The 12472-nt window shown below is 44.7% G+C and overlaps 1 long non-coding RNA gene across 1 annotated transcript in view; it reads left to right on the forward strand.

The window, feature by feature from the left end:
- The window catches only part of LOC146062722 (uncharacterized), a 35994-nt gene extending 24720 nt beyond the window's left edge, over positions 1 to 11274 (forward strand). The window contains exon 5 of the long non-coding RNA XR_014471488.1: positions 10973 to 11274. This is a non-coding gene — a long non-coding RNA (uncharacterized LOC146062722). The remainder of the gene's footprint in view (positions 1 to 10972) is intronic.
- Positions 11275 to 12472: the final 1198 nt, after the last annotated feature.

Raw genomic sequence — 12472 nt, forward strand, 5'->3', positions numbered from 1 at the left:
TAACAATGATTTTCGCTTCCAATCTTATGCATTGGAAAGTAAAATACACTTAATCACTTATAATAAAAATGATTTCATTAGTTTAATAAATCATTTAAAGCTGTACATGTTTTATGACAATCGCAGTGATTAAAAACATATCAGGTGATTTTGTATTTCTATGAGATTTGGGGGTGGAAAATATCTGATGTGTTCTAGGAATTAACAGATTAAGGGAAATGAATGTGTTTGTGCATAGTTTACACATTATTTCTTGGTGCTTTATTGTTCTTTATTGGAAGGCTACTACTGTCGTTTTGTGTTTTATTTGTTTTCTTGGGAGCAATGTTTATTTTCTTTTTATTAAGTGCCCATTTATACTAGTAGAACAATACAAATCTTTCTGAAACAAAATAATTATGTTTAATTCCGTAGTGGCAGATGATAGTGTATCTCTTTCCACATATGATTTTTTTTATATAAAGTAATAATATTTACAGTAGCTGTGATAACTAGAAAAGTAAAATGTGGTTTATTACGAAACAATCAACATATATAGGATACATTTACTAAGTTACAATATGCAAGCAGCTTTGGTGAGAAGAGATCAACTGTTGGCGCAATTATAAAAAAAATGGAAGAAACACTAATTCACTGACAATCTTCCTCAACCTGCAAGATCTCACCTCGTAGGATATCAATGATCTTGAGAACGGTGAGGAATCAGCTCAGAACTACATAGGGGGACCTGGTCAATGACCTCAAGAGAGCTGGGTCCACAGTCACAAAGATTACCATTAGTAACACACTACGTCGTCATGGATTCAAATCCTGCAGTGCCCGAAAGGTCCCCCTGCTTAAGCTAGCACATGTCCAGACCCGTCTTAAGTTTGCCAGTGACCATCTGGATAATCCAGAGGAGGATTGGTAAAATGTCATGTGGTCATAACCAGGGGTGTAACAAGAACGATGTAGGCCCCATAGCAAAATCTTGGAAGGGCCCCCCACCCATTGTCGCTACAATGTCTGTTGGGGGGGGGAGTCACAAGAATGTGAGAGAGTAATAGACAGAGGGTGTTGGAGAGAGAGAAAGGGGGAGAGAGGGCTTCATAGAAAAAATAGGGAGAGAGAGAGAAAGGGGGATCAAGAGAGAAAGGTAGGGGGCGAGTAGGAGTGAGAGATTGTCAGGGAGAGCATGCCAGTGAGAGGCAGGGAGCCAATGAGAGATGGGGAGTGAGGCAGCAAAAGGGAGAGAGCTATAGATAGAGGGAGTCTGGAAGAGAGATAAAGAAAGACAGAAAGACAGTGCCATGAAGAGTTGGGGAGTGAGAGTGTTGAGGTGTACCTTTTAATCACCCCCCATCCAGTACAGGTGCTGCTATGTACATATTACAGGTGCTGATGCACAGTTCAGGTGCTGCTGCACATATTTATTACCCCCATCTACCCAGTACAGGTGCTGCTATGTACCTTCCCCACCCCCTCCCAGTAAAAGGTGCCGCTGTGTACCTTCCCTGCCCCCTATCCAGTAAAGGTGCCACTGTGTACCTTCCCCACCCCACTCCCAGTAAAGGTGCTGCTGTGTACCTTCCCCATCCCCTCCCAGTAAAGGTGCCGCTGTGTATCTTCCTCACCACCCACCCAGTAAAGGTGCTGATGTGTACCTTCCCCTTCCCCATCCCCTTCCCAGTAAAGGTCCTGCTGTGTTCCTTCATCATCCCCTTCTGATGAAGTTGCCGCTGTGTACCTTCCCCTCTCCCCCCCACCCAGGATGAGGATACCTCTGGCAGCACTAGGTCACAGCTCCTCCTAGTCTTCACCCTACTGGTCTATGTACCATAAGGCCAGGTCACCACTGCACACTGCCCGAATCCCCGCAGTACACTGCCGGATCTTCTTACTGCTGCATCGAGCACACTACACTCTGTAATCAGCGTTGGTGGAGCATGACAGCTCACCATCAGGTGCTTTTGTATTGCGTGCCGGGAAAGGTCACTAGAGAATGTGACCTTGACCCCTGAAGAGAAGGGGAGGAGATAGGCAGCTGCAGGAATAGCTGGAGCATGGATCACCTCTGCTGCACTGTTACTGGAGCACGAGACAGCAGAATGCCAGCCTTCCATTGCCTGCGGCATAATTTAAAAAAAAAATTAAAAGATTGCAGGGATTGCTAGCTTGGCCTCGGGCCCCCAAGCCTCCAGGTTCCATAGCAACTGCATCCCCTGCACCCTCCATTGTTATACCAGGGGTCAGAACTTTTTGGTATAAACTCCACCAGCCATGTTTGGAGGGAGAAGAATGATGAGTGGCATCCCAAAAACACCATACCCACTGTGAAGCATGGGAGTACAAACATCAGGGCTGCCCCTAGAAATTGTGGGACTCGAGATTGATTTCTAGTCAGAGGGGGCCTCCACTAACTCTGTACTCACAAATTGTATACTGACAAGCATTATTATTATTATTATTATTATTATTATTATTATTATTATTTTATTTATAGAGCGCCACAAGTGTTTTGCAGCACCTACAATGCAACAGTACAGGGAGATCTTAGCATTACATTGAATAAATAACAAAGATAGAGTACAGGTAAAGAGCGCCACAGTTCAATACACATTACAGCTTAAATCTAAGTAGTGAGGACTTGATCAATGTACTACTAGAGGATTGTGGCCAATGATGGAGATGAGTATGTGGACAAAGATGTTTACTGAGTGTTTGAGTATGGGAGAGCTGTGGGTGAAATGTGAAGAGAAGAGGGCTTTGACAACAGGAGGGAAGAGGGCCCTGCTCTGAGGAGCTTACAATCTAGTAGGAATGGGAGACAGACTGATTACATGAGGTGCAATCAGGTAGGAGGTGGCTTGATAGCAAGGTGTAAGCAGGCACAGGGTTAGAGAAGCAGCCTCAGGACTAGTTTATGCAGTGGAAGGGTACGCTTTGATGAATAGGTGAGTTTTCAGTTCCAGTTTGAAGCTCTGCAAGGTTGAGGAGAGTCTAATGGAGCGAGGGAATGCTTTCCACTGAAGGGGTGGCCTCTTCCAAATCCAAAGGCCTCTTCTCTATCCTCATCCAGCTTGATCTGTCGGCTGCCTTTGACACTGTTGACCACGCTCTCCTGCTCAACACCCTCTGCTGTTTTGGCATCACACCCTGTACATTACCTTGTAATTTGTTTTTATGCTTGCTATGTACGGCGCTGTGAACACTTTGTGGCACCTTATAAATAAACAAACTACTACTACTAGGGGTTCAGCACAGGCAAAGTCCTGAACTCAGACAGTTGGGATCGAGCAAGGCCAGTGAAGAGAACATTGCAGTAGTCGAGCCGTGAGATGACCAATGAGTGGATGATACGCTTAGTTGCACTCTGTGAGAGAAAAGGCCTGATGCGAGCAATGTTGCGTAACTGGAACCAACAAGAGTGGGACAGAGCTTGGATGTGGGGTGCAAAAGAGAGGGAGGAGTCAAGAGTGACACCCAGGCAGCGGAGTTGGAGAACGGGGGAGATGATGGAGTTGTTAACAGTGATATAGATATTAGTAGGGGGTGTGGCTCGGGGTGGCAGAAAGATAATGAGTTCAGTTTTGTCCATGGTGAGCTTCAGAGAGCGCTCAGACATCCAGGAGGAGATAGCAGAGAGGCAGTTGCAAACCTGAGAGAGAACAGTGGGGGACAGATCAATAGAGTAGAGGAGAGGTAGATTTGTGTTTCATCAGCAAATAGGTGGTACTGGAGGCCAAAGGAGTTAATGAGTGCACCCAGAGAAGAGATGTACAGGGAAAACAGAAGGGAGCCAAGGATGGAGCCCTGAGGGACACCAACAGGAAGGATGGAAGGTGGTGAGGTGTTGCCAGAGGAAGAGACTGAGTAGGAACGGTTGGTGATGTAAGAGGAAAACCAGTTGAAGACTGTGCCAGAGAGGCCAATGTTTTGGAGTGTATAGAGAAGGAGAGGGTGATACACAGTGTCAAAGGCAGCAGAGAGGTCCAAGAGGATAAGCAGAGAGAAGTGGCCCCTGGATTTGGCTGAGAGAAGGTCATTGGTGACTTTCCCCAGGGCAGTCTCAGTGGAGTATAGTGGGCAAAAGCCAGATTGAAGGGAATCAAGGATGGAGTGGTCAGAGAGGTAGCTGGTGAAACGCCTGTAAACCAGCCGTTCAAGTAGTTTAGAGGCGAATGGGAGAAGAGAAATAGGGCTTAGATACTGTTTTTGCGTTATATGCATGTACTTCTGAACATGCACCCATATGTTTTTATTTAATTTAGTTTACATTTGTATTTTTAATTTTTATGTAATTACATTTTATGTATAACATGACTTTTGGTATTATTAGAATAATTCAGGGGGCGTAGCCTATGCTTGCGGCTCTCACGTGAGGCCACGCCCCCATTTTGCCGCTATGGGGGCATGACCCAGAGGCTCTGTGAGCCTCTAGCCATGCCCCCAGCCCCCTGGCTGTGGGAATAGACGCTGTGCGCATGCGCACAGCGTTTATTCCCCCGCTGCTTAGCAGCCGACAGGGGGGACTCCCAACAGCCCCCCCTCACTGCGGGACACTGCCGGCCGCGGGAGGGACAGCGGGACAGGCCCTGATAATCGGGACTGTCACGCTGAAATCGGGACTGTTGGGAGGTATGTTATTCTGGTTGGTTTGCAAAAGCAAACTCTTTTAATAGACAAACCATGTGCACTGCTGATGTAACATGTGCAGAGAGATTTAGATTTGGGTGAGTAATTTTGTTTCTGTGCAGAGTAAATTCTGGCTGCTTTATTTTTGCACTACAGTTTAGATTTCAGTTTGAACACACCCCACCCAAATGTAATGCTCTGTTACATCTGCCCCATCTGCAGTGCATATGGTTTTGACCATTAAATAAGGAGTTTGCTTTTATAAACCAACCTGAATCACCGCCACTGTTCCTATCTAGCTGGCGGTAGAGTACTATACCTAATCTTCCACATGGGAGTCTATCTCTCTCTTTATAAGCGCCACTCATGAGAATATAGGTCTGCATCCCAGAGCATTTTAGGTCTGCTGGCTTTTGACAATCCTGTTCAAAGCATGCATTAAATTGATCAATGTATTAGTAACCAGCAGAGGGTACAAATAAGCTCGTGGACAATCTTCTTTAAGGACCACGAACAAACATTTATCATGAATTTATTTGCCATTCAACAAAATAACCACCAAGCTCTCTGGCCGAAGTAGGAGCAACGAACAGAGTTGCTTTAGGAGTAGCTGTCTCCTTTATTCCTAAAAGTACACTATTCAAATCTCTTTCCTGATGTTGATGAGTGCTTAGACGACTGCCTTTGGGGGTCTTTCCTCTTCCTAACCCACAGCACACTGTTGTAATTACATTACTTACAGTGCTGATGCAGGCAGGACAGAAATGTCAGCATGCAGCAAATAAGGAGCGTGAGGTTGCTGAGCTACAATGCTGATTGGTCGCTGCCTATGGGAAAATACATTTCATATCAGAATTTATGCTGGAGCCTAATCACTGAAGGTTTGCTGTTCACTATAATAGCCGTGACATGGTCTATAGCTTACCAAAATAATCTGCAGCACTGATCACAAAAAAATGGAATCTATGTTATTATAGTCCCTGGCATTGCTTTTGCATTGAATAGTGGTCATCAGTATGGGCAGTGCGTAAGAATGGAGTCAGCACATCAGAACGGGCTCAATTGTATACTCATTACAAAAAGTGTCCTGTATTGCGCAGTATATTTGTCTATAATATTTACATGGCCACTATGTTATTATTGTGTAAAGCCATTGCGATGAATTATTGTTGGATAATTTTGGGGGTTATTCTGATTCACTCCTTCTGGCACATTCCTTCTTAGGATGGACAAAACCATGTGCACTGCAGGGGGGCAGATGTAAAATGTGCAGAGAGAATTAGATTTGGGTGAGTTATTTTGTTTCTGTGCAGGGAAAATACTGACTGCTTTATTTTTACACTGCAATATAGATCTCACTTTGAAGTAAAACCCCTCCCAAATCTAACTCTTTCTGCACAAGTAACATCTACCCCACCTGCAATGCACATGGTTTTGTCCATCTAAGAAGGAATTTGCCAGAAGGAGTGAATATCATTGTGCTATGCTGTATGGGGCCCCACAGTTAATGTAATATTTTAGTTTTTTATTATATATATATATATATATCTAGTGACAGCCTAGGAATTGAATAATTGTTCCTAGAATTTTTATTTTCAGTGTTCATTTTCATCATAAAGTCTTTTTTTATGTAATGTCCCACTGTTAACCCTTTGAGTGCCAAGTGAATTTGTCAAAATAGATGTGAAAATTGCCAAGCAAACATTTTTATTCATCATTATGACCTGTAATGTTTACCTGATATAGGATATCTAATCTTTTTTATACAACATTTTATTCAAATGTATATAACAAATGTGAGCAACGCTGGCATTTTTGGTGGATATTTTGATCATGTCTCACAGAGATGTTGGCACTCAAAGGGTTACTACTAAACACTTTCATTTTACTGGGGGATGGAGCCTCTCACGATAGCACTATTTATTAGACTAGGACACAGGCTTCAGTGCAGCAGTTTGCTGGGTGAATCAAGGCTCTTTTGAATGACCTGGCATCTGCAGGTGGCAGGGTGGTTAATGGGACCAGACAGCAACCGGAGCAGTGCGCTACTGGGAAATAAATCTCATGAGACTTCAAAGGGGTCAGAGAAGCATGTGGTGATTGGAGGAGCCCATAACAGGTTCCTTTGACCTATGGAGATCAACAGCAGTGCCTCGGGGGAGTGATTTATCTTGAGGCTGTTCCTGCTCTGTTAGGTGACTGTGACTTGTTGTGAGAACAGTGCACAGGGATGGTATGGGAGCTTTCTCTTCTGCCAATAGGTCAGGTATATCTTTTGTGGGGGGGGGGGGGGGGGGCTGGGGAAACTAATATATATATATATATATATATATATTTTTTTTTTATAATGTGGAGGCCAGTGTGTTTTATTTTTTTTGCTTATGTTGGGGCACGTGTTTTATTTTTTCCGTGTGGTTATTGTGGGGTTTTTTTGTGGGGTTTCAATGTATGTGGTATTTGGGGGACCAGTGAGTGTGTTCTTTGGCAAATTTAAGCATGCCCAGTCTGCTAAGATTCATAAGAAGTATCTTCATTTGGACATGAATTTAAATCAGAAACAGGCCTATGTCCCCCAGTTCATATTGCACTTCCATTTCATTTTGTGCAACATTAAAGTGCCCTAATTCTTATTACAGTATGTAACATTAAAGTGCCCTCTGCATTACAATGAACAGATCAAATTATGTCACATTACAGTGGCCTCCAGTTCATATTGTGCCACAATGCAGTGGCCTCCAGTTCAATTTATGCCACATCACAGTGCCCCGTTACCATTGTAATACAAATTACACATTTCTCTCACTGAAAATGTAATGTCACACAGTTCAGTCTGGGCAATGGAAATGACTAAACTGCTTGTCAGGAAAGATCTGGGAAATCAATATGCAACTTTATAACCTGGGTACATGCTCCCTTAAGCCTCTGGGCCCCATAGCAATGGCACCACCTGCACTCACTATAGTTACACCCATGACCATTATTATCCAAGACTTTGTATTTCAGCTATTTGTTTCTTCTATGCTCTACAAATATTTATCATCTATATGAAGAGGCGTTAATAAACCTCCAAATTTTCACCACAAGGCCTCTAGACAAATAACTGCTTCAGGTCCCAAATCCAGAGAGATCACAAACAATTATTGGGCATTCTAGTCTTTTATGTCATCATGGCAGTCTACCTGTATACTTTGCATAAGAAGCTTACCCCATCAAATGGTCATTGCGCCATTGAAACAGACTTTCTTCAAACTCATTATTATGTAAGTGTTGTCGCATATAGTTTTCCCTCTTTGGTGCTATCCATTTGAGACTATGCTATCAAGTCCATTTGCCTCATAAACATAGGATGATTTCTCTTCACTACAAAAGACGACCCCTAGATTAGGAGTAGGTAAATGTTTCATTTTACAATATAAAAACATTTTTCAGTTTCCTACCACCATTACGCCATATACAAACATTTAAAAAGTAGATGGGTACCAAAATTGTTAATAACTTTTCTGTCCTTTTTTTCTCAAAGCTAGCTTGCTCAGGTTAGGTTGATAAGGCATCCAAATTTCAATATAAATATGAGAATTTGATCTACAAGCTAAGATTGATACAACCAGTTACAGGGGCATGTACTATTACATGCCCGCAGTTTTCACCCTGTGAAGTTATTTGGATTTAGATGCAAATAGCACTTAAGTTTGCATGCCAGGAAATGCTGAATCATAGCCCAATGATGTAGCAAGAAGCAAGTTAGAAACATAAACCTATGTTTCAGTATTATTGGAGACTAGGGCTGGGATGTAATGGTTGTCAATTTTAGTGTCATGGAAAAAGTCGCACAAAGTTTTTCCTGGAACTCAGCCAATGTAATGGCATGCATTTTTTAACGCTCCGAATGCAAATCAATTTATAAACCAGGAGGCTTCAGACCAACTGAAGTGCGTCCTCTAGTATTTGAAGGCTGGGATGTATTGGGAGCCAAGTTAGAAAGTCTATCACAAAAAAGCTCTACAAAGACAGACATGAAGGGGGGAAGTTCAATGTTTAGGTCAAGGCGGTCGAGCTTGCTCGACCACCGTGACCCTGTCCCATTCTCAGTCAGCTTGACCGAGAACATGCCGGCGGGATTCAATGTCCCGCCTGCCGGGAAGCGAGAAGGGGGCGTGGCCCATGTGCATAGCTACAGTTTTATTTGCAGCCGTGCACGTATTGAGAAATCCATTCCCCTGTGCCAGCAATGTATAAGCTACTGCCATAATAAAATTATCGTTACCACCTTTGTGTTGAGAGATTCCCGGACAGAGGCCTGCTCCTTGCCCTGCCTTATCATGGTTTTTTTAAACCTTTGCTAAAAATCTATTCTTGATTTTGCACACTGTAATGTCCCTTACACGTTATGCCACACATCGTAATGCCCATTACATGTTATGCCACACATCATAAAGCCCATTACACACTATACCATACATCATGATGCATAGTACACATTATGCCACACACCGCAATGCCCAGTACACTTTATGCCACACACACCATGATGCACATTACACCACTTACCATAATGCCCATTACACATAATGCCACACACTGTGATGCCCATTAAATATTATGCAACACACTATGATGCCCATTACATATTATACCACACACTGAAATGGCTATTACATATTATGCCAAATTAGTGCCGCTTACCTACATGTTACTTGATAGGGGTTTCATGCTCGATGCCAGCGGCTTCATTCTCGACGCCAGTGGCTTCATTCTCGATGCTAGGGCCTTCATGCTCGATGCCAGGGCCTTCATGCTCAGTGCCACGGGGGAATGAAGTGCTCATTGCCATGGTGGAGTTTAAGAATTGTGAGAGCCTCAGCCAGGCATCCGAACCGAAAGCATTGCTCAGCCAGGAGCGAAATAGCAGCAGACCTGCTTGTTGGGCCAGCTATCTCTCCTGGCGGTGAGCACACACACAGCGCACCTCAAGACCCATACACATGGGGCGATTTCAGCCAAAATTGCCAGGGATATGGTCACTGAGGTGCCATATTCCCATGCATACAGGACGATGGTCGCCGAGTGCATGCTCCTGAGATTAGCGGCTTCCCTAGCAGAGTCTCTTGTTTTCATCAATGTCCATCGCTGGTCCCTGTTGAAAATGGGACACTCAGCAATTTAGTTGCTCAGTGATATATATAGCTAAGTGACAAATCGCTCCGTCTGTACAGAGTGCACTCTCAGCAAGCACTATGTCAACGGCCACAGAGAGTGAGTAAATAGTGATGGCACCGCTTCCGGACTTTGCCTGTTCCCAGACATTCTATAGTCCGGGAAGGACACCTGTCCGAACTCCAGACACCGTGCTTAATTACCAGACTGGATTGGTGGCCAGTGGTGGCGGTATCGTATACATGGCTGGCCTGCACAAGCCATGTACACATTACCGCCATAATAAAATATGCATTGGGGGCCAGTGGAGGCGGTAAAGTATACATGGCTGGTATATGCTTATGCCGCCATAAAAATATACATTGGTGTCCAGTTCTGCCAGTGATATATACATTGCTGGCATGTGCCAGCATCTCGTGCGCATGCGTCCCCTTTCGCAGATACAGATGGCGGGTGGCGGGGGATAGCGGCTGGCGTCGCCATCGCCATCCCCTGCAAAGAAGAGACCCACGCCATCTGTAGTAGTACAAACCCAAGCTTCTAGGTGCCACGTTCACAATCTCTCCTTATATGGAAACAGACACGTCCATTGGGTGGAGCATGACAATGGGGCATCCTGCAGAATTCTACTACCAACTATAATCTCCCTGAAACTAGTTTTCAAAGGTAGGCAAGTATGATTCAAACTTGCCATCCGATGTGATGTCAGACCCCCTAACCACAGGTATCAAAAAGTAATACCCACCCACTACCAGAGAGGGCTCAGAACTAAACATCAGTGTCGACAATGGAGGGCCTAAGTCCCAGAACACAACAGTATCTAAACTGAACGTCCTGTAATATTTGACAATTCTATCATGGACTCTGGACACTGCTTGTAAGATTTAAATGGAAACATTTTGTGTGAAATAAATGTAATTGGTCATCACCCGACATCTTCTTCTGGTATGTGATTCATTTAATTAACAGAAACTGTAATAAATTTCTAGGACAGTATGTCTTTGTGTCACTTCCAATTTAATTTTGTTACTGAACATTTATAGAAGCTAGAGATATATTACTGTATGTGCATATACTGATGACAAGATACATAAGTAGAAAAACATAGACTACAAAAGGATGTCTTTGGAATGGTGAAAGGTTAGTGATGATTGCATTACTGTAAGTAGAGGTTTTAATAAGAGTTTTCTTTGCTTCATTCCAGGTGCAATAGAAATCCTGAGCAATACTGTTAGCTGCAGGTACTAAAGAACAATCTGGGGTGTCAGGAAGGACAGGATGGAAACCAAGGCCGGTGCAAAACTTTTGCAACACCCCCCCCCCTTATATGTACATACATAAACTGCCTCCCTCATACATACATACATACATACATAGCTTCTCTCATTAATTCATACATACATACATACATAGGTGCTGTAGGTGGCACTCCAGGACTCACTTGATATAAAATGCAAAAATCTGGTGCCTTCCAGGGAGGGAAGCTGGTCCCACGTAGTGTAGAGGTATGGGGGGTGGCGGCACTCAGCAAGAATGACACATGAGACGGTTTAAGTGTACCGACGTTTCAAAGCCCGCAGGCTTTTTTATCAAGGTTCTCACCTTTAGCACCTTGATAAAAAAGCCTGCGGGCTTTGAAACGTCGGTACACTTAAACCGTCTCATGTGTCATTCTTGCTGAGTGCCGCCACCCCCCATACCTCTACATACATACATACATACATACATACATACACACTGCCTCTCTAATACATACATACATACATACATACATACATAGGGGGTTATTCAGGTTGATTCGCAAGGCTGTGAATTCGCAGCCTTGCGAGTCCACCAAACTCCGCCCGGTGAACGACATCCCCCCTGCCGCCCCCTCAAAGTGCGGCTTCGCCCAAACAGCTGCGAATGGATGTTTTGCATAAAAATCCATTCGCATGGCTCGGGTAACCGCCCACATCTTTCGATGGTCACCGACCATCGAGTGAAGTTTAGCATGCACGCATATATATGACTTTTCAGTTGCGTCCGGTGATGTCAGCCACCCGCCCCCACACCCGCGTCGCTGCCTCATTTCCATGAGAACGCCAGCGTTCTCATGGGAACGCCTATGGAACTCTGGGCGTTCCCATATGGTAATGGGGCAGCCCAGCGCCCCCCACCCATCTCCGCCCCCCCCCCCCCCACACGCCGGCATGGGTGCGTGCACCCGGCGACCCGAAAGGTCGCCGTGGGTGGACGCACCATACGCCTGCACATGCGCAGATACCCGCCTGCGCATGCACAGACGCACAACATCGGTACTGCGTGCAAATGCGTAATGGGGTAGCCCGTCGCCCCCCACCCATCTCCGCCCCCCCCACGCCGGCATGGGTGCGTGCACCCGGCGACCCGAAAGGTCACCGTGGGTGCACGCACCATACGCCTGCACATGCACAGATACCTGTTTGCGCATGCGCAGACGCACAACATCGGTACTGCATGCGAATGCACACAGTACCGAATGGATCTGAATCAGGCCCCATGCGAATGCACACAGTACCGAATGGATCTGAATCAGGCCCATACACACATAGCTTCTCTCATACATACATACATACACTGCCTCTCTCATTCATACATACATATACTGCCTCCTTCATACATACATAGCTTCTCTCATGCATGCATGCATACATACATACATACATACATACATGCACTGCCT

This window comes from Crinia signifera, chromosome 3 (assembly GCF_055691185.1).
Source record: "Crinia signifera chromosome 3, ASM5569118v1, whole genome shotgun sequence".
NCBI lineage: Eukaryota > Metazoa > Chordata > Amphibia > Anura > Myobatrachidae > Crinia > Crinia signifera.